This window comes from Apostichopus japonicus, chromosome 20 (genome assembly GCF_037975245.1).
Source record: "Apostichopus japonicus isolate 1M-3 chromosome 20, ASM3797524v1, whole genome shotgun sequence".
In the NCBI taxonomy this organism is placed as follows: domain Eukaryota; kingdom Metazoa; phylum Echinodermata; class Holothuroidea; order Aspidochirotida; family Stichopodidae; genus Apostichopus; species Apostichopus japonicus.
In genome coordinates, this window is record NC_092580.1 from 1,766,035 (window position 1) to 1,785,076 (window position 19,042).

General features: G+C 35.9%; 1 protein-coding gene across 4 annotated transcripts in view; it reads left to right on the forward strand.

The window, feature by feature from the left end:
* The window catches only part of LOC139961031 (uncharacterized), a 181,979-nt gene that overhangs the window by 16,953 nt on the left and 145,984 nt on the right, over positions 1–19,042 (forward strand). The window contains exon 1 of one of the 4 annotated variants that reach the window (XM_071959845.1): positions 1,823–1,886. The exons of the other annotated variants lie outside the window; for them this stretch is intronic. The gene's annotated coding sequence lies outside the window, so the exon portion shown is untranslated. Of the gene's footprint in view, positions 1–1,822; positions 1,887–19,042 lie in introns of those variants that run through there. 4 annotated transcript variants of the gene reach the window in all.

A 19,042-nucleotide genomic window follows, 5' to 3' on the forward strand; every position in this document is an offset into this window, starting at 1 on the left:
TCCAACCTTCCCTTTCTCCCCCTCCTTTCCCCTCTTCCCCTTGCTTCCCCAGGCTCCTTCTCCCTTCCCCTCCATCCCCCTCTTCCCCCTCCTTCCCCTTCGTTCCCCTCCTTTCCCCTCCTTCCTTCCTTCCCCTCCCTTCCCCTCCTTCCTCTCCCTCCTTCCCCTCCTCCCCCTTCTTCCCCCTTTTCCTCCATTCCCCCTCCTTCCCCTTTGTTCCCCTCCTTCCCCCTCCTCACCGTCCTTCCCCCCCTTCCCTCCATTCCCCTCTCCTTTCCCTTCTCCCCCTCCTTTCCACTTCTTCCCCCTCCTTCCCTCCTTTCCCCTCATTCCACTTTTTCCACTCTGCTGTGTTTAAGGTATATGTCTTCCAAATTTCCAGGAGTTATTGTAATTAGTAAGCCTTGTAATTGGCAATATGTGAGAGAAATTTGTTGGTCTTCCATTAACATAATCAATGAGCTCTTAGTATAGAGAAAGAAATTTTTTGATATAAATTTCCTACTACACTAACATTAAAGTGTTCCATAGTGATGACTATTTCAACAGTAGCCCAAATCTCTAACTGTTATTTATCACAAGGTTAATTTTACATGGAACATAAAGTTATGTTTACCGCTCAACCAGAGATATTTTAGAGAGTAATTTGTCTTGTGGGGTTTGCTATTTGAGCCTAGCTAACCACCCCACACACATATATATATTAAGGCATGTTTTATTGATGTGCTGTCAGAGAAATTTTGCGCTCCATCCAGTGAGACATGCTTCCATCCATCTTCAAGTGACAATTTGTAAATTTTTCACCCTCTTCTCTCTCTTAGAGCTTCTTATGAAATAGCTTCAGGTGTTTTATTGCAAGGGATTAATTTAAAATGAAGTGTTCTGCATATATCAATAATATCAGGTTTACTACTGATAGTGGAAAAGAAACTGAAGATAATATAACACCACCAGTAAATATTTCACCACTGGTAAATATTTCAGCATTTTGAGGTAGACTAGCAAAATGTTGTACAAAAATAGGACGGGGGGGGTGCGGAGGGGATGGGGGAACGATATGATCAGGTGCCATATTTAAGTAAAGGACAATGTCAAAACTATCAGCAAAATGCTAACCACTGCAGGTGATTGGTGGTGGTTGATGGCAGGTGGTTGATGAAGAATATAAAAACCCAATAAGCAAAACAAAAAATTGCTACTCCCTGAGGGATATGAAGGATTTAAAGCGATTTCTGTTGTTTGGTCTTTAAGTTTACCAAAACCTGCAAAGTTATTAGTCAGAATAAGTAAAAATTGCTATTGATCAAACAGACTGCTAGGTTTCTTCACCAAATAGGTTATACCAACTAAGTAGTAACTAATCAAATTTGACTCGATTTGCTCATCAATTTGACTCGTTTCTCAACAATTTGTAATTTTTTTTTTTCAATCCATTGATAGAAAACTGCGGGGATTGCATAAGGTCACGTTGATAGTGATCAATTGGGAAAAATCTGAATATTCTACCATCTTGAAAGAATACTCCAGAGGCCGTGTTTCATATTTATAGTAAATAAGAAAAATAAGAAATTTGCAAAACAACCCCATCACCAACCCATATACTCAGATGAATGAATAGGATAAGAGAAATTTACATAATTATACAAAACTCCCATAGAGACAAATGCCGTCAAATCTATAGATGCTGAAATAAGACTTGAAAACACTCCAAAGAAGATTTGTGCCATTTGAAAACTCCTTACACTGATTAAAACTTTTGTTTCTATCAACTCTTTGATATATGCAGAGTTGACTTATATTCACAGGTAAGGAGTAAATTAAACCTGAAGTACCGTTAATGTGATCGACCCTCTCAGTAACTTCACTTGACTTCTCCGACGATCTACGTGAGTAAGTCACAATACTATAAATTTAAGCAGTTAAATGGTCTGAAATATTGTTGCACTATAATGGCTTAGGAACAGGTTATTTTGGAGGGGGGGGCGAGAAAGGTGGGAGCAGCTTGCGAATATAAGCCCGCCAAATAATTTGGGCTGTCTGGACAAAGTGAATCGGCCTGTGGTACAGTACATTTCAAATTTATATGTCATTTCTCTCTCAGCCATGTCAATTAGACATGTTCATAGGCTTCGGTGAAGTGGGTACTTTGTGGATATATTTTGGATATATGATAATAAGCAAACTTTTTGGACTATTCTTTTAATAAATGATCAAATGTAAAGTGTTTATACATGCATATCAAAGAAGATAGGTATATATGTGTTTTATGAACTTAAGGTGAAGCTAAAATCACTTTTGGTAAACGAAGAAGCGAGAAGTTTGTGTTAAACTTGTGGACAGAAACAAAACATTTTTTAATCAAACGGGGAACATACACCTTTAAAGTATATAATCATTGACACATGAATTGTTTTAAATAGCATTGGTTTTTGCATCACATATCAACAGCCTGCTGTAGCACATTCAGTTACTGGCTTTAAAGGATGACTTGAAACACAATTGTTAAGTCTTGGTACAGCACACTCCAAGATACTAAAAAAATTGATTGTTTTCTGAATCCAGAAACCATGACAGCTAATCTCACATTGAGTCAATTTGACTTAATCACTCGAATGGAAACATTGTAAACTAATAACATGCAGTGATTCGCGACAAAAACGCCCCACTTATTTCTCCCTACTTCCAGCTGCTGAAATATTTACGCTAAGACTGATTTGCGGATAATACATATACTATCAACAAAATCATAACCAATACCCTATAAAATTTGATAACTCTTTTGGGAGATAAGCTTCCATCAATAAATTGTATAATAACAACATTCTCAACTGTTGTTTATTCTATCACTGAAAATTTTATAATAATCCTGGAATCCTTGCAGGCCTTGTTAAAATAGAATTTGCATCTGTGATGATGCTCTCGGGAGGAGATCAAGTTGTCAATTTACCATAAGGATTGACGTATTTGTTTGGTTTATGCAGGATCCTTTGCATGACAAATGTGACAGCCCATTTGTACACAATTTTGTCAAAAGGGATTACTTCAATTTTAACACATTTTTTCATGAGTGGATAATATATTGTATTTGTGGACTCGTTAAGAGTAAGAGGGATTTGTCATATGTTTTACATACTGCATGAGTTTAATACTGATTGGTTTCTGTGGGATCATGTGTCTATCTTATATCAGAAGTCACAAGTAAAAGTAAACTACATCAGAAAGGTAGAAACTAAAGTGATGTTTGTCACACTAGGTAGAAACATTGGTAGTCATTTGGAATAATAGTGAAGAAAAGGAATAGGCTCTTGTGATGTCGTCTGCATAGTTCTGAGCTTTTCTGATATAACAATGAGATTCTGTATTAACACAATATGGCAGTATTTTGCAATATTTAAGCAGAAAGTTGTGATATAATTTCACACTTGAATGAATATGTACCTTAGAAATCAAAGTAGGGGATTTTTCTTATTACCATGTGACTCATCCTGGTTAGCGAGTTATTATATTTTCTGATAATGCAAATTTACCCATATATTGGCAAGATGATACTTAGCCTGCACACAGGCAAAGTTGGGAGTATTACGATGCACATACTGCATGCATTCTACCTAACTACCTACTAGTGCATGGAGTGTTTTATTTGCATGGATGCAAGATGAGAATGTTGCACATAGAACAAGAGCTCAGAATTACAAACATTTGGATTGCAAAACTGAATGTAGCTCCAACAATTGCTCAAGTTGTCTACAAGGGCTGCAGGGATCATGAACAGTCCATAAAACATTCAACTGGACCGTGCGAAATACTCAGCTTCTATGCATATGATTCTAGCTGAAATTGAACTCCACAATTCAATTCACCAAGAATTTTTGTAAGCAGTTAACTTATTCCGGTAGCATTGGCTTTCTCATCCTTTATACTCACATCAATGGATACATATCAGATCAGCATCTACAAGAGAAAACAGAAAACTTATTTTGTGTCACATGATTAATTTATTTTTTGCATGAAAGCCTCTGATAGCCACTAAACTTGATTCTTGGTGCAGTTAAAGGAGACACAAACCTAATGATCATCTGCAGCTTCAAAATTATAGATATCTTATTGAATAACACCCCCCTTCCACTCCCCCTCCCTTTCTCTGGTTGGGAGAAATCCTAGATTAAAAGTTGTGTCTGACGGCTGGCGTTTGTGTAAGGCTGTAATGTCATCCTGAATCCTCCTACAGTATATAGCTTTGTGTTTCTTTTCTTGCTTTTAAGAATGTTAACAGTGTTGACACGACTACCAATGCAGTATCAGGTCCCATTAAGAGCATGAATGTAGTAGATTCAGCATTAACAGTGTTGACACGACTACCAATGCAGTATCAGGTCCCATTAAGAGCATGAATATAGTAGATTCAGCATTAACAGTGTTGACACGACTACCAATGCAGTATCAGGTCCCATTAAGAGCATGAATATAGTAGATTCAGCATTAACAGTGTTGACACGACTACCAATGCAGTATCAGGTCCCATTAAGAGCATGAATGTAGTAGATTCAGCATTAACAGTGTTGACACGACTACCAATGCAGTATCAGGTCCCATTAAGAGCATGAATATAGTAGATTCAGCATTAACAGTGTTGACACGACTACCAATGCAGTATCAGGTCCCATTAAGAGCATGAATATAGTAGATTCAGCATTAACAGTGTTGACACGACTACCAATGCAGTATCAGGTCCCATTAAGAGCATGAATGTAGTAGATTCAGCATTAACAGTGTTGACACGACTACCAATGCAGTATCAGGTCCCATTAAGAGCATGAATATAGTAGATTCAGCATTAACAGTGTTGACACGACTACCAATGCAGTATCAGGTCCCATTAAGAGCATGAATATAGTAGATTCAGCATTAACAGTGTTGACACGACTACCAATGCAGTATCAGGTCCCATTAAGAGCATGAATGTAGTAGATTCAGCATTAACAGTGTTGACACGACTACCAATGCAGTATCAGGTCCCATTAAGAGCATGAATGTAGTAGATTCAGCATTAACAGTGTTGACACGACTACCAATGCAGTATCAGGTCCCATTAAGAGCATGAATATAGTAGATTCAGCATTAACAGTGTTGACACGACTACCAATGCAGTATCAGGTCCCATTAAGAGCATGAATGTAGTAGATTCAGCATTAACAGTGTTGACACGACTACCAATGCAGTATCAGGTCCCATTAAGAGCATGAATGTAGTAGATTCAGCATTAACAGTGTTGACACGACTACCAATGCAGTATCAGGTCCCATTAAGAGCATGAATGTAGTAGATTCAGCATTAACAGTGTTGACACGACTACCAATGCAGTATCAGGTCCCATTAAGAGCATCAATATAGTAGATTCAGCGTTTGCAAAATCAATCTCCAATGTAACAGAAAGTAAGTATGATAATTAATACAACAAAAAAACTGATAAAAAGTTGCAGCAAAAAATGAATCAATGATGTCATATTTAGGCTTGATCAAGTCTTTAAGTGTTGTGTGTGTAACAGAATATCATATCTTTCATATCTCCCAAATGGAATAATATATGTTTCTTAGCTGTTTAGGAAAGTTGTTCATTACAGTTACTTTTATCAATCATATAGACAAACGGTCAGATGACTGGGTGTCCTCTTTAATAGTTTCTTAAGATTCTTTACCGTTTCGTAAACGATCACGGAGAACGTTACCAGCAATTCACAGGAGGTTTCTCCTAAACTGGCTACTCTGAAATGACTGTATCAAGCAACATGCACAAGCATTTCTCAATGATATCAAGTTACAATATCTGACTGTTTACTTGTTAGTATTTGTTGGTTGATATATTCACTCCCTATGTTCATTTTCCCAACGACACCCAACAATCGATATTTAATTGCGCAGATGCTGCATTACAACTCCTATGCAATCCCCATCTATCTCGCTCCCCTATTTTCTTTTCTCGCTTTTTCTTTTTGACTTGGCTTGCCTTGGATTTTTTTGTCATCATTGCACCTGCTTCAAACCAGGCTGAAAGAAATTGGCCTCCTCACGTAGCTTGATAATTCTGCGAGTCTTGACGCATTCGCTTCAGCAGAGCGGAATTGCTGAAGTTCTCTTCACAGGCTGGCTATTTATTATTTGTATTCAACAGCTGGCGTACTCTTGCAGAAAATTGGTATCGCTCTGGGACGAGCAAGTAACGTTGATTTGGGCTCATTCAGCCATACTTTCCTTGTCATAAGTCAGTTCGCTCTGGGCAGCTTTCTTGATGGTGTTCTTCTGCCTCAATTTATCTCTCTTTCCCTCTCTCTCTCATGAATTTGAAATAAAAAATAGTTTTGGTTTACATATTTTATGTGTAAATAATGCCACAGTGTTACCTAGTACCGAAATATTGGTTACTTTAAAAAATAGGTTAAAAAAAATTGTAAGGTGTGACTCTATGTATGAGCAATAAGACTGTGTTAAGTTAACCCTAATGTAATTAATATAGGTTTCTCTAAAAATGGAGGTAAAGATTTTGGGGGGAGTGATTTCTATAGTATATAGGTTACCATACAAACCTTTCATTGGGAAGTGTTATATTATGCAGATTAATTCTTCAGATAAGGAAAATGCTAAGAGGGAAAAAGCTTAGAGGGGGCATGATAACCTAGGCCTACTTTACTGTCAAATGAATCCAAACTTGATTTGAACTGGCCAATTTATCTGCTTATTCAAATTAGCTTGAAATAATTAATATTTTGCATATATGCTTGGTATATGTACAGTAATTTGACACTGTTGGGGATGGTATAGGAGAAATAGCCTTACAGACATGTGTGTGTATATCCATCTGACGGCCTGCGGATTGAAAGACAGAGAAGAAATGCCATATCTGGGTCTTTATTTTAATCTAGAATAATCAAAAGCAAATAAATCAGCCATTTTACTACTCAATGAATAGATAACATTTATATGGTGAAATATGTGTTGTAGACCATTAATGCTTGTCTCTCTGGCACATTTGGAAGCAAAAGTGGTGACATTTTTTAACCTTGTGAAAATGGGTACATGTCTCCTATATCTTGGATTCCAATGGCAAGCTTAACCAAATCTGTGATTTACAGTAGAGCTTCCATGCTGTTGTGAGTCATGGAACACTTCAACCTTGCAATAAATTTAATGTGCTGACAAGATGCTCAATCGATATGTGTTTTAATAATTACCATTCAGCTTACATGCATTCTGTCAGAGACACATACTGAATGTAAATGGTGTGTGTTAAAATGTGAGAATTCTATATATCTTGTGTACTCATGAAAGCCAGACATTTAAAGTTATTATTTGCCCTGAAGTAACATTATTTTGATTAATTATTTACCTTTTGCAGAACCTCATTCAGTATAGCCAACTTCTTGCCCTACAACTAAATAATATTTATTTTGTGCCAAGAATGGGTGTAGAGAGGTACATATCTAGGTTTAAATTTAAATTTAAATTTGTTCCCTTAAAGTAGCTTTTTATTTTCTTGGATTTATTGTAAGAATATTATTCCATTCAGCACATTTTGTAGCACAGTGGTTTTTTTTTTTTTTAACTCTCATGTCATTATTTAATTAAACAATCATGTCTCATGAAGAGAATGATCAACTTTTGTTGTTTGTGTTGAGATCCCCCAAAAAGTTGTCAAAACCAATCCCAAAAGCTGCTTTAATGGTAGACCTTACAGCTTCATGGGTGAGTTAATATTCAGTTTGTAACCCCACATTAGTGCCTGAGGTATGTATACTGTAACCAGGGAGTTTCCATAACAACTGCCTGCTGTAACTATAGTGTGTACAATATTGAGTAGGGATCCACAAGGGAGGAAGAGGTACAGCATAGGTTTTGGAAAAAAAAACATTTTGAAAAAACCTAATTACTTTCAGTAATATTTTGGAGTTCATTTCATGGAATCCTATGGAATTAAAGGTTTATTAATACTGAAGTAGAGAGGAAAACTGGCCTATGCTTAACACAGCATCTTGGCACATTTCTGTAGAGGGATATTTCAGTGGCAGTCAAATCCCGTGCCACACTTTCAAAGAAGTAATTTTGACACAACTCAATATCTAATTATTTCTGCTTGTACAGTTTTTAGATCAGGTTGTTTTTTTATTTTGGTCACATATCCATACATATATAAATCCACATTAAGTATGGCACGTGATTATCTCATGCCAGATGTTCTTCAGTAGCTTGATGTGATATTCTATGTGTGTGTATATTGTTCATATCTCCTCTAAGTATATGATGGCCGTGCAGTCAAATATTTGCATGGCTTTGACATAGGAGGCCTGTACTGTTTTATCAAAATGCAGAAGGATGTAGTTTTTCTGTTGTTGATGATTCATGTGCACATAAATATGTACAGTGACATAAATCATCTCAATGGGGCTGTCCATGCAGCCATGATGCACAAAATCAACAGATCGCAACGTCATATGGGTCCTATATGCTTCCGTGTTACTGACAAGCTGCACTCTTTGACTGCAAATTATAGCAGCACCATGACTTGATCTCTAGTGTAGTGCATACAGTTTGCTTCATCGTTAATGAACAAGAGATGTTTTGAAACATATTTTTGAAGTTTCAAGTCAAGCTGTTTTAATCACCGTAAAACTTGTGTTTTCTATTATCATGTGTGCACGTCGGCAAAAATGGAACTTAGGACCTAGTCACTCACTCATTGCGTCAGCGTTTGCAAGTTCAACAGGCCTGTTCACAGCTTGTGAGAGCTTTAACTCGGTCATGGTACTTTAACTAATATATTGTCAAACAGTACAGATCACACACATTAAGGGTCGATATGATAGCGCCCTCTATGGACAACCCCATTGATTTCATTTCTAACTCTATTAGACATAGACATACTGTACTTAGATCTTCCAAGTTGTAAATGTAACTTTTTAATCTATAGTTATATGTAGTGATGGAGCACATTTGTGATGCAACTAACATTTTCTGCCGGAATAACCCTTTAAATCTACGAACCTGAATGCAGTTCTGATGTTTATACCTATAGTATCCTCCCTCCCAGTCAATGACCAAAGGGATTTTACAATTATCTCTGCCGATTCATTGGTGATATATTATTGACTTTAGATAGTGATCTCTCAGCTATGATTGTTCCTAATTCTTATTTATGGTATCCATTCATTAATATAGAATGTTCAGTCAAAGCCTCTTTACTTCCATGGTGACGACACATACACTGCTGATTTTTTTTCATATTCTGCTCACTCCTTTGGGTATTAAGAAAGTTTAGATTAAATCCTTTTGTTGTGGTATAATTAACCTGCTTTTACCTTTTTCAAAGTTCTTAATAAAGTAGCATTGATGACTTTAACCTTTAAATATTTCCATGAGACATATAATTGGCCTCCGAGGCAGTCCTAACATTCAGTAACGTTCAGCTAAAGACGACTTTGTCCTCGTTCATTGTAGATATTAAAACTCATGAATCTCAAAACTGTGCCGCTGGGTCGTATCTTTCCCCGTCTCTGGCAACCGCAGTTGTTTCAGATCGTCAATCTGATAAGAAGCCAGCGAAATTAGTTGATGGATCTGTTGTTCATCTGCTCTGGTGTGGTGGCTGTATCAAGTTTGCACTAGTAACTTCCCGAGTGAGTATTTCCACGGTCTTTGTGTGTGATTAGTGCATGTATTACAGAGAATGGGTCGTGTGACCAATGTAATGTAACGGTCACATACGTAGTATTACGGTGCCTGTGTAAAGAGTCACTTTGTGACTTCCGTTTTCTTTTCTCTCTGGGGAAGAGGAGGGGGGGGGTTAAGGTTTGCAAGTTTATAATCCATTTGTACAGGTATGATAGCCAATTGTGGATATAGGCCCTAACTCTTCTTTTGTAGTTTACTACAGTTAATTTCCACTAGAAGCACATGGCATTAGATTTCTAGCTCCCCACTCACAGATTGGTGTCTGTGACTCACCACTATTAATAATTGCCCTGTATACATGTAGATGCATAGCTGTATCCTGGCCATCTGTCAACATTTTGTTCCTCGTTCTTCAGACAGTGCTTTCTTATGTTGCAATATTACTTCCAGGCTGGAATTAGTTGCATGTCTAGAACAAGTGTATAACTACTACAGCTTATCACATTAATGATTCAACTGTTTAGTTCCAGACTTATACTTTCCCTGAAATGCCCTGGGAGAAATTAAATATTTGTATACTCATTTTTTTCGTTTTCACAATTTCCCGGTATTTTGGAGCCACTTTTTCTTTAATATTTCAAGTGTTATTAAAGGTTACTGTCTCAAAAAGGAAATTGACAATTCACAGAAAAAGATTGTAATCAATTGTTACATATTGATTACCGTTGTGATTAATCATGACATAATTGGTAGCAGACTTTTGCAAAGAATTTGGTTAATTTTTGATAAAATGCGTTTCTTCTAGTCAAATTCCACTTGGTATCATAAAGTAGGTTGAAAAATTCTTGCAAGTTACTGACAGTAACATTTGAAGAAGTGTCTGGATGCATGACGACATTTTAAACTTTGAGAAATCGTTAGTCACAGATTTGAAGGTTGATGTTGGTGGCAAATATTTGGATGGTGTTTTTACATTAAATTTGATCAGTTGTACTTATTATTTTAGGAATATATATAAATTTGTATAAAATAAAAAACATTTTATAAGTGACTGTACACAATCAACTGCTTTAACTTTGATAATCTAGTTTTCATCATGAATCATGTTTTAGTCACCACTATTGCTTTTTTATCAAGATTTAGCTGTCTGTCTAAAAAATACTGTGTTTATATCATTTTATCCTTCACTTGTACATTACCATTAGTTTGTCCTATAGGAATCTATAGGCCAATCTGGGGGCCAAGCTGAGGGCCGAGCTGAGGGGGCTGTATAACTTTGAATGAGAATGGATGTAATGGAAAGGACAAGAATGGAGGATGATGGGGGGGGGGGGGCAACTTAAAAACATACACAGGGCATTTACTTTGCTCCTCTCTTACCTGTCTCCAATTTATACTATTTGCCAATATTTTATATCATATTATGTCCATGCATGTGGAGGGTATAGGGAGATTCCATACTAGTACAGTCGGTGAAACCATCATTATTATGTGTAACTGTACAGAGACTGGTGCCCTCTCCTCTCCCTACCTTGTTAGGCCCCTCTGCTGTCATAAGCCATATATTCTACCCACCAATGTGGAGTGATTATTAAGTTAAACAGGTTCAAATTTTGTAAATTGTATTTCTACACATGTGTGGCCGCATGTGGATGACGTCTGCCCAGTTTGGGAACACCCATCCGTATTCAGTATAATTTTAATTTCACATCTAGTTCATACCTTTCAGGACTGTTCACCCGACTCCCAAACACATAGTGAAATGATTAATATTACCAATAGCTTAAGTCTGAGCCAGGGCAAGAGCTTATGAATCAGTGGACGAAACCCTTGACCAGTGTGGATTCCTGATCAGGGAGATTGCAATTCAATTTGGAAGTACTGGCAATGCATATATTCCACATGTGTATAATCTCCCTAGCATTATACATTGTAACAGATAACTAATTTAACTGATTGCATTAATTTTGTAATGTTTTCCCTTGTCATTCATTAAATTTTCAGTCATCACTAATAATCCTGTTCCTCACCCTTCCTCTATCGAACCACTCGGTGACATACTAGCAGTTAGTCGAAATAAGGATCAACTCCTGTTTTCCACCAGTTGATCTAATGTACACAGTGCTAATGTAATAATACTTTCTCTATGGGGGGTATCAATAGACTTTCTGTATGGGGGGTGTCAATTCTAAACCTTATATTTTAAATTAGAATGGCATACAGTGTGCGACCAAAGACCAACTTAGCGGAGACTTCTCATGGAAGAAGTGAAATATATTCCTCTTTGAAGTTCAGTTTGACAAGTTCTCTGAATCTCAAATATGCATAATCATCATCATCAACATCATCCACAAATAAGACTAATTTAAGAGTTTCAACCTACATCATCATTCACTTACATTGCATCTCTTCTATTTAGTACTAATCTCTTTATGCATGAAACAGCAAATTTTGGCCATAAAACAAGATTTTTTAAATTCCACTAATAAAGAAAGGGGCCAAATCCTATGGGTCATTTAGTCTGATTGATCGCTGCAGGTTACTATACAGTTTCTACTGTTTCACAATATATGATTGTTTTTCGCATAATGTGTTGTGACCGTTGCCAACTGTGGACAAACATCAGTATTAACCTACTTCAGATTGAGCTGGCGAAATCACACTGAGTGCATTTTCCTCTTTTGGCTCAATTCATCAGACACGGAGAAGAGCCTTTGGCGAGAGAAATATTGTCTTTTCGGCTCCTAAATCTTAAGCTAGAGTAATGTTACTTTGTTTGATATTATCACGTACTAACAGTCATGAACTACCACTGAGATGAATGACCGTGTGTCATCACTATTGTGGCATATCGAAGGCTGGTGTAGAGGTTGCATTCGGTCAGGAGTGAGGTGAAAATCTGACATTGTTTCAAACTGGCGGAGGATAAGGGCAAGGTTGTTTGCTCTGGGAATTTAGTCAAGTATTATAAAAAGGCCCTGTTGAATCGAATCTGAGGGGAAAATAATACAGCAAACTTGCTGATATATATCATTTAATGCTGGTCACATATTGCTCTTTTGGTTTCAATATATGACAGAAGCATGCATGCACCATGTATCATTGACAACCTTTGTGATGTACAACCCATGCGAGGCAAATTTTTATTTGAGTGACCAAATCTCTGTCTGAACAACTAAAATCAGCTTAGCAGGTCGGCAGACAATTAGTTGTTTACTTCAAATTCAGACTGCTTTGAAATTAAATACCCTCAAATAAGTAAAATGATAAATTTGTTTTGTCCACTGTCACTTTGAAATAAAACCGAAGTAGTAGAATATCCACGATATTCCTACAGTGTACATATATTGATCATTCGTTGTTAGTTTGGTATAGTTTTTTTCACGGACAAAAATTTGCTGTTAGGAGAACCAAATGTTAAAGATCCAAGGGACAACCAGCAAACATCCTTAAGAATTTGCCCGTTGTTGCATGCTCCTCCTTGTTTTAAATTCAATCTTTATCATACTTTCACACAGTTGACCTTTATGATATTGCTCTACATTCCAGTTTTATTCCAAACCACGAAAAAATAGTAAAAAGACTTGAAATGATACCCGATTCCTTTCTATAGGATCTTCTAGAATCAACTAAATGGGATGCAGATACTGTATTCAATAGTGTGGGTAAAGATAATGCAACTAGTTCCCTGGGGAGTTTAACATGAGGCAGCCCTTCAATAGAAGGCTGGATGGATGAAATGCCTACAATTAATATCAAGGAAAACATATATAATCTTTTGAATACACATGGAGCAGAATTAAGACTCTGATTTCACATAATGACGGTAGTTTCTAAATATCCGTGTCTTATTTATGTCGATCGTAAAAATGACATTACCATGATTTTGTAATTATAATCAAGGGCAAGGATGAATTACTGAACAAAATCTAGCAGTTGCTCATGGCAACCATGGGAAGAAAAGACTCGTAATTAGCAGACAAGGCAGAATTAACATGCCTTTGTATGGATAAATTAATGTCATTATGGTGCTGCATACAGAAAATTGATGAGCTTAAATATATCTTCTTCTTATTTTATCTCCAAAGAGCTGAAGTATACCTGCTGTACCAAAGAGTTATATATAGAAAAGCTATCAAAGAAATTTTAAGCTTTATACCTTTTCTAACGGAAGCTATATATTCTGTTACAGTTGATTGCGTTCACCCGCAAAGCGTTGTTGTTTGTAAAACAGTATTACCATTCACAACTCACACCTTTTTTTTTCTTTCTCTTTTTCTCTTTTTTTTTTCTTGCTGGATGTGAAAGAAAGAAGGAAAATCAAATAATTGCCGCTCTTTTTCCAGTTTCATAATTTGTGTTTTTGTATACATGCAAAGGTGGTCAGAGCATATTAAAGAAATGTTTATCACACAATGACTTGTCCAATGCATTTTCGGTTAATATCGTCTAAATAGACACTAGTCAATTTCAAGATGAGCTAGGGGAGTTCAACTTCTGTATTGAACTTAAGAGAACCTCGAATAGCCTTTTATTTCTCAATAGTCAAAATCTAAGTGCTGCAATATATTTGTAGATTGAAGAGTGTTTGTTAATTTTCAAAACAAACATTGAACACTTAGGGTAGACAAACCTGCACAATTTCATAGCAGAGTGTCCTTTGTACAAGCTAACTTCTAGAGCTTATACTTATCCTTTTAAAATTTAGAGGCTAAAAGCTGTAAATTTTCATTAGGTGTTGAGAATATTTGCCACTACTATATTATTTCACTGTATGGGGATCGTAATATATTTCTTATGGTTGGGCATACACAATGAATGCATTATCTAGTAATGTGAGTGAACCAGGTGGAATTGCGGGGTGAAAGATTGTCATGAAATGCGGCCAGCTGCTTTAAATATGTATGCCACCGAGTTTAAATTCTAAGGTAAATTTAAGTAAAGTCTTAAAAATCATATGCAGGGCAAAGTTATTAACTATTGATGGTGTAGAAACAGATTCTGAATTTTCGCAAACTAACAAATTAACCTAACACCCAAATCATCCATCGCACAGAGAGAGAAATCGGCACTGTAATTATTCAAAGCTGGTGATATGAAGTTATATCAGATGCATGGCTGCAGTATAAAATATTCAGAGATCCACAGCTAACAAAACTGTAAATTCCAGTCAGCAATGAAATTTGTAAATAAAACAATTATTGTAAATCATAAATATAGAGGTAAGATTTGCAGTGACTGAGCTGGGATGAGCAGGAGACAAATGGATGAAGAAATTGTAAGAATCAGTCAATTTTATTTTCACTCATTCATTGGCAGTAGTTAAATATTTTCACTGTTCTATCAAAACAAAGAAACTATTTTGTATATTTATCGTTAGATACATAAGCGACTGGTTTACCACCTTGGTGAAATTGTTGCTTTAATAGTACCTGAATAATAAAAACAACCGTGCTGCATGTTTCTTCACTATACACTACAGTCACTCACTCAAGCATAAACAGATATTGTTCCTTTTCAATTTTCACAGCCTCATTCTGTTTTTATTGGTCTAGAATAGAGAATCTCTATTCTAGACCAATAAAACCTATTTGAGCAAATGAAAATATTAAAATGGCTTGCCAAACTGCAGATTCCTGTTTTGGAATATTAGACCTTATTGTAAATGAGGGAGATGCACTCGAATGTGTACTATCCATCGATCATCTGACTTCAGTCATCTTACTCTCTTTTTATCAAGTTCAATTGGTACCAAATTCATTGTCAAAACCAAATCATCAATTGAAGCAGACACTATATAAGCACACTCTGTAATAAGTGTGCAGTATATAAATGCTATGATAGCAACTGCAATATTGAAGTTAGCCTTGATTGAAAGCCCATGTATTTAGCTATGTACATTTGATACAGGTCCATCTGTGTGTTGTTTTTTTTTATATATTTTTTATATATATATTTTTTGATGTGTCGGTTGGAGTATAAATGCAGTACAATTCAATCGAATTCAATTTATTTCCACCAAACTATAAAAAATATCACAGATGCATTAATATCATAAAGGATATATTACAAGTTTTTTGGTATGAACAAAATAAATTAAAAGTTATAGGTTATTAATGGGTAGAGGAGGTAGTAATAATCAGAGCTTTTCGAGTCTGGCACATTGAGGAGAGAAACAAATGGTACTGTAGAAGAAATAGAAAGGGAAAACAAAAACAGGACAGCCAGACAGAAATGCGATGCACTGTGATAATCAAATGCAATTAATTGTATACAGCTATTGAACAAGAAAGATACTACTGAAGAGAGGCCTTTGAGAAAGGGAACACAAATGCAGGACAAACAAACACAATGCACTCTAAAATGATGATCAAATGCAATTACTTGTAAACGGCCAATGAAATAAATATATTCCTTTGAGGAGACGATTTGAAGGAATGAATAGATTTCCCAATCCTTCCCCCCCCCCTCCTCTTCCCTCACTATGTATTTTCAGATTCCCATCTCATTATAGGCTATCTCTATTATATTCCCATTTTCTTACTGTCAATGCTGACATATTTTACCAATGTCTTTTTGCACATGTTCTGGTGCAGCTGTGCTATATATACCTCAAGTGCCTGCCAAAGCTATGTATGCTCAGATTCCCAACTGATTTTTCATATAGGCTAATCTCTAATATATTGCCATTGTTCTTATGATTTTCTTACTGTCATTGCTGACATATTTTACCAAGGTCTTTTTGCATGTGTGTTCCAGCGCCTGCCAAACACCTGGCCAAATTTGAATATGGACAATGTTGTACAAACACAGATTTTACAACCATTGCCTTCTATAATGTACCGTATTGTGTGTCTCAGCTCCTTCTTCTTGTAATTGGCTACGTGATAAGTACTCGCTTCTCTCTTTGTTTTGACAATAAATCTTGCTGATTATTAGTATTGAATATATGCATCACTTTTCTGTTGTGACAGAAGTGGGAATTTAGTGATCTGTGTTGGGAATTTGATATTTCAACCTACAGTATATGTAACTGGATGCAAACCAAAGTATGTGCGGTGTCGAGGCACAGCAGGCTATACTGACATCGTGTGACTCTCCATCCTAGGACACACAGAACATGACCAAAGTTGCCTGTAACAAGGTGCAATGTGGTAGAAGGTTAAATTCCTCTCTACTTTGTCTTTGAAAGTCAGTAATGTCAAAAATGTCCAGAAAGTGGTAAAAAACCAGCTTATTTATAGGGCCATCATTGATCACTTATTTCATTAAAAGAATTTGGGAATGATGCTACCGCCTAGAGCGAAGACAGCCACTGGATTTGTGTAATACGCAGATGCCCTGGTGTAGTAAGTGTTCACATAAATTTCAAATTGTGCCTTGAGCGTAGCCTCATTGTGAAAACTTGTTATGGGCCAGAAACAGGGAAGGAATTGTCTTGAACCATATGTCATCATCATATGGCAGACTGAGTGAGAGAATGCTTGATTTGTTTACGCATGGGAGGATGTAAACCAGTCCTTCACTGGATTCGTATCTATCGATCTGCAAAACGAAGTCAATCAGTCAATGTAGAGTAATATATACAGAGCCTCAGTAAGATGTTGAAAAGACATAATTGTGTTGATGTTAAAATACCTTCATTTACAAATGCATGTTATCTGTTTGTTATCTCTGTATCGTCATAGAGGTGACTTTAATAATAATGAATATTAAAAATTAATATTTTCTTGCAGACAACACAATATACTGTCAATATATACTGTCACTACATATGCATAAATATCTACCTTAAATTAATCCTGTTTGGAGATTGCATATTGAAAAATTTGCACAGCAAATGTGGGTTGTTTTTAAAATATATAAAAGTTGAATTGTGTTAAGGTTCTGTGGACCGAAACCTCTGTGCATCTCTGTATAAATGTTTGCATATATAGAGCATTCAGCCTCTTTCATCTAGCTTTTTGAATTTCCTACTATGGATGTTGCAGATATATGAAAAGTGCCCTAGAAAAATATGAATTATTGATGACATAAACACAGTTTCATATTACGTATGTTGGTATAAAGTGTATTCAAGGCTTATAGCAAATGGCTGTGCTTTGAAAACTGCTAATTACATTGTCGTTAGATGTCATTTTCTTACAATGAACAAATTATAATGATCTGTATCATTAATCAAGCTTCATGATTTAATGCAGGAAACAGAAATAATACCCTTTTTCATTTTATACTTCTTGAAATCTTACATTTATTTTCAAGTGAACTGTTCAGCTGCAAATTAAGTATTTCTGTGTCAAAAGTGAGTTGTTATGACATATTTCTGCAATTTTAACATAATTTCTGATGTTTTAATTTGCATGTTTATGCCGTCTGAATGAGCTGGTGGATGCAGTGATAGCTTTAATGTATTCATTTAATTCATGTCTGTACTTACAGTATAGTATAAAGCTATTTGTAGTTAAAAGCTTGCAAACATTCCTTTGCAATTCTTGACGTTACAGAGTCTTGAAGCAGCATTTTTTTATATAGTTTTTTTTAAATAATTTCTTTTTTTTTACATATTTAAGGGCTAAATTAAGTTATGATTTCCAAACTTTATTATGATGTTTTAGTTTGTTCAGTTTCAATGTCTTATTCAGAGTGATAATAATTTGATAAAATATTTGATGAAATACTAAAAGTTATAATTTAAGCCTTTCACTAAGGACTTTGCAACCTTGGTTTCTAACTGATCATATGTAAACGTATAAGGATAAAAAAATAAACATCCTCTGGGATCATATCTTCCTGGGGTGATCTCAGGAGCTTAGAACATGTCATTATGAGACAATCTAAACAACTACCTGTGATCTTCTTAGTGATGAAATTGATCCCTGGCTGGGATCAGATCACTGTTGAATGATGCCAGAGCTGTGATCCCACCAGCTGTGTAAAATATCCTACTGAGTTTGATCCCATCATCTGGGATCATATCCTCCTGGTTGGGGCTTCACTTTTTTAGATTTACACAGCTTCAAGCCACATGATCTATATAATTGTTAATTTGTCATTGACATGTAATTGAATCACATTTATTTTACATACTCTGCCACAGCTCTGACCACCTGGTTTACATTGTTTGGATCTTTTAATATGATATACGTACTGTAGTAGAGAGTCATTACTAATTGAAATCTCAAACAAGAACAGATTTTTTACCTTCCCCACATTTGTAGAATATACTTAAGTAAGGTTCTATCCGGGCATCTAATTCTCTTTATTCAGATTCTAGTTTTATCAGTCCCGACAGATTTGTGAAGAGATTAAAGCCACTTTTTCATTCTCAGCATCATTACAATATTACTAACCACAGTGGTGATGAAAACACCTGCATATTACT